Genomic DNA, 4,098 nt, shown 5'->3' on the forward strand with positions numbered 1-4,098 from the left:
AAACCTAACACTAACCCTAACCTAGGCTTAAACTTAAACCTAACCCAAAACCAAACCCTAAGCCTAACCGTAACCATAACAATAACCTTAGTCTAACCCTAAACCTCAACCTAATTGTAATGCTAACCGTAAACCGGGAGAAATTGCCCTCACCTGACCATGATGAAGGGTGGGCACTGAGGAGCCCAATAGACTAAGTCTGACCTTGGTCTGTTAGGGTGGTGGGCTCACTGAACTCTTACCTGCTCCCACATTTTCCCACAATGACAATAAGGTGCTGGTCCACAAGTTGGGGGGACAGTGGGGGTGTCAAACTTGTGCAGCAACAGAGAGGAGCCGGCATAATGCACATCTAATCTTTTTCCTCTACTGTGGAAGTGTGAAGGCTGCACGTCCTGGATCAGCTGAGGAGAGCGAAGCTAGGTCTTGATCTATGAGTGAATATAGGGAGCAGATTCCTATGGGCCAAGGTTGGACAGAAGTTCACAATATATTTAGTGTTGTGTTTTTTTTAACCAATACCACAGTCCCATTGCATATATCCGACATGGAGCCTAGGCCAGAGATAAACCTTCACTGCTTAAGTCACAGAATTAAGGGCCATTGGTTGTTACTGTTGCCTAGCTTTGCCTTACTTGATTAGGCCACCTGATCACTGACAGAACCTTGTCCTTTCTCCTGCATAGTGATGCCAGCTGCTTTCTGGGTGCTGGCCACACAGAAGGGATGTTAAGTCCAGGGTGCTGTGTAGCACTGATGAAACATATAACTATCCTATAGTTCTTTAATATTTCCTCCCCTCACTATTATGGTTCTTGTTTTACCTCATTATTCTTGTTAGACATGAGTGTGCTCATTTGTACAATTGGGATCCTTTGATGAATGAAATCCATGTTAGATAACCCTTTAGAAACAGTAATGCAATCAATGATTCCTTGAAGGTATGAGAAGAAAGGACAGGGGTGGGTGGGGGGGGGGGTGGTAAGGGGTAACTGATAGTAATGATGACTGTACAATCCCACTCAAGAAGAATGAGTAACAGTATTGTAGGTAAACAAATATATGGGAAGGTGTAAGACATGGAAAACAACAATTATATTAATATATAACATAACAATAAGGGTTCCTGGGGGGTAGGCGGGGGTGGGGAGGGGATCAAAGGGAGCTGATATCAAGGAATTCAAGAAGAAAGAAAACTTTTTGAAATGGATGGCAGCAGCAATTGTACACTTATGCTGGTTCTATTTGAATTATGAATAGTCACAGCATCTGTAAGAGCTCCCAGTAAAATGATTAATTAAATAAAATGATTAATTAATCATGACTCACGATTTCAAACCCAGAGGCTTCGTTTTTGCCAAGATGAAAGGGTATCCTCGTTGGCCAGCTCCATCCAGTAGGTGAAGTTCCTGATAGAGGTGTAAAGCCACCTGCAAAGAAACCACCCATTTTCTCTTTTGGGACTGATTAGAATGCTTTTTTAGGACCAAAAGATATATTTCCTTACTCTGAAAATAAGGAAAAATATGGCAAGTCAAATAAACGAAAAGGTTTTAATGAAGGCTTATGGGGGAAATATATAACAACCCCAAATTGAACATTTTCAAGTCACCAGGCATCAAGAAGCAATCTAATTTGTCCTCTGTTGTTGAAGCTGAAGAAAAGGAAACTAGTGTTTCCAAGGAAGTTCCTGGGTAAGAAGAAAAATCCAGCAATGAGTTTGTGACTAAATCAATTGAAAGCTGCCAGAAGAGGGAGAAAAATAATGGCAGAAAAACAAGTATAAACTGGAGGAAAGATAACAGCAGTAGAGTCCGTTCATCTAAAAGGGAATCCAAAAAGAGGAGGGCTTGCAGTTACAAAAGTTAACTTCTAAAACCACGAGGCAGAGCCAAAATGGCAAAACAGCTTTGCCCTTCAGAGAGTGATGTGGGAACTGAAAAGAAAAGTAAGAAAAAAAAGGACAAGAGGAAAAACAACCTAAAAAGCACCTGATATCTGTATTAGCTCCTGTGTTAGGCTGGTTGACTGAAGAAACAAAGTCCAGAGACACTCATATAGGTACAAGAGAGATCTTTAGATCAAGACGCAATTGTATATCTAGCAAACATCCCAGCCTAGTCCAGATCAAATTCATAAGTCCAGTACTAGCACAGAAATCCCTCTTCAGACTCACGCAGCCACAAGCAATGATGTAGAATGCAAGGAGATCACAGGCTGGTGGGAGCAAAGTCTTATGGATCTAATGGCAGTGGCTGCATCGCTGAGCTCACTCAGTTCTCAGCGTAACTCCACATGGCTTGTCAGCAGAAGGTGACAGAGAGAGAGAGAGGGTTGGGGTAGGGGTGGGAATGCAGGCCAGTGTCTCGAGAGCCGTTTGTCTCATGGCACCTACAAATGAGGCCATCAAGCTGCGACCTGATTGACAGGCTACACTCCACCCATATCTTCTTACGGGTGCCATGTTGGCACACACAAAAAGACTATCACAGTGGTTTGGGGGGCGGGGGAGAGCTCAAATGACATCTTTCATGGGACGAATCTGCTGCTCAGGACCTCTTTAAGGTGTTGAAAAGCAAAGATGTTACTCTGAGGACTAAGGTGCGCCTGGCCCAAGTCATGGTATTTTCAAATGCCTCATTTGCATGTGGAATTTAGACATTGAATAAAAGTTGGATAACAGGCATTTGGGTAACAAAAAACAAAACAAAATAACAACAACCCCGCCCCCCCAAAAAAAAACTGAAGAAGGAAGAGGGCCAAAAGGAAGAAGAAAAAAACAAGAAAAGAGCCAGACTAACAAGAAGGGAAGAACAAAGTAGAATCAAAGTGGAAAAAGTCACCCGAAGCAGGGGCTGCATCCACCTCTGATTTTCAAGAAGGGGTGATCACGAAAGTGAAAAGAGCAAGGTGGACAGAGTGTTCCGACAGCTCCTCAGAGGAACGTGCTGAAGGGGCAGCAGGAGAAGGGAGCGACAGACAGGGAACGCAAGCAAGCAAGGGGAGCAATTGGAGATGATCAACAGAATAAAGAGGAAGGAAAGAAGCCTGAAGTTAAGAGAGTGGAGAAGAAGCGAAGAAACCTCAGGGGATTCTCGGCTTCAAAGGATACCCACTGAAATTAAAAATTCGCTCCAAATTGATCATCTTGACGTGAACAGATGTATTGAGGCCCTGGGTGAATTTGCTTGACTTTAGGTCGTGATGCATCAAGAACCACACAGAGATGATTACACCACTGGAAAACATAAGGCAATTCAAAGTTCGCCAGATTATCACGGAAAAGTCCAAAACATTGTACAGCAAGTTTAAGAATATGTATCTGGTGGCTGAGAGTCTCTGTGATCATCCAAGTGCTGAATAAATCTCTAGCTGAACACAGACAGCATTAGCAAGCAAATAAAATCAATGATCAAGGAAAGAAAATGGCAAACAGAAAGCCAGATAAGAGCAAACAGGTTCAATGACCATAAATGGGGCATCGGAGGCACAGGCCGGTGGTCAGCCACAGCCCCGTACTAAGGACAGGACTTCTAGCAGAGACAGACGTGGAGCTATCTCTGAAAGAGTGCACACACGATGACCAAGCTGAAGCCCTTGGAGCACAGGACACTCAAGATGTTTGGAATGATTTTTCATGGGAAATATTTAGATTGCTAAGAAGGAAAGATGAACATTTTTATAACCATAAGGTTTCATGTTGAAAACTTATATCGGGACTTCCGGGAAGATGGCGAAGGAGTGACATGTACCAAAGGGACTCCGCAGAATCCAGCCCAGGAGAGCTGCTTAGAGGGAACTTTAACACAACTAGAACACAGGAGGAGCATCATAAAGATAAGTAGGCACAGACCCACGGGGTTTTGAGGGGCTTGGGGCTTTTGGCTCACTTCAGTGGAAGCTGGCTGGGGCTTGACGTTGGCCCAGCTACTCATGCTGCCTGAGCGGGAAAACCGGCCGGTGTTTGACCTTGGCCCAGCCACTGTTGCTGCTGGAGCCGGGACCATTTGGAGCCCATAGGGGGTTTTGGTTCCAACACAGCCACAGTTTACCCCCGCCAGCCTCAGGGCAGGAACTGGACCCTTGGGGCTCCACAGG

General features: G+C 44.4%; 1 pseudogene; it reads left to right on the forward strand.

Annotated features, from left to right (window-relative positions):
- Positions 1–1,320: 1,320 nt before the first annotated feature.
- On the forward strand, positions 1,321–4,020 carry LOC101645190 (annotated as a pseudogene).
- Positions 4,021–4,098: the final 78 nt, after the last annotated feature.

The sequence above is a fragment of the Echinops telfairi genome, unplaced genomic scaffold (genome assembly GCF_000313985.2).
Source record: "Echinops telfairi isolate 266 unplaced genomic scaffold, ASM31398v2 ScPeMD7_52;HRSCAF=179, whole genome shotgun sequence".
NCBI classification, from domain to species: Eukaryota; Metazoa; Chordata; class Mammalia; order Afrosoricida; family Tenrecidae; genus Echinops; species Echinops telfairi.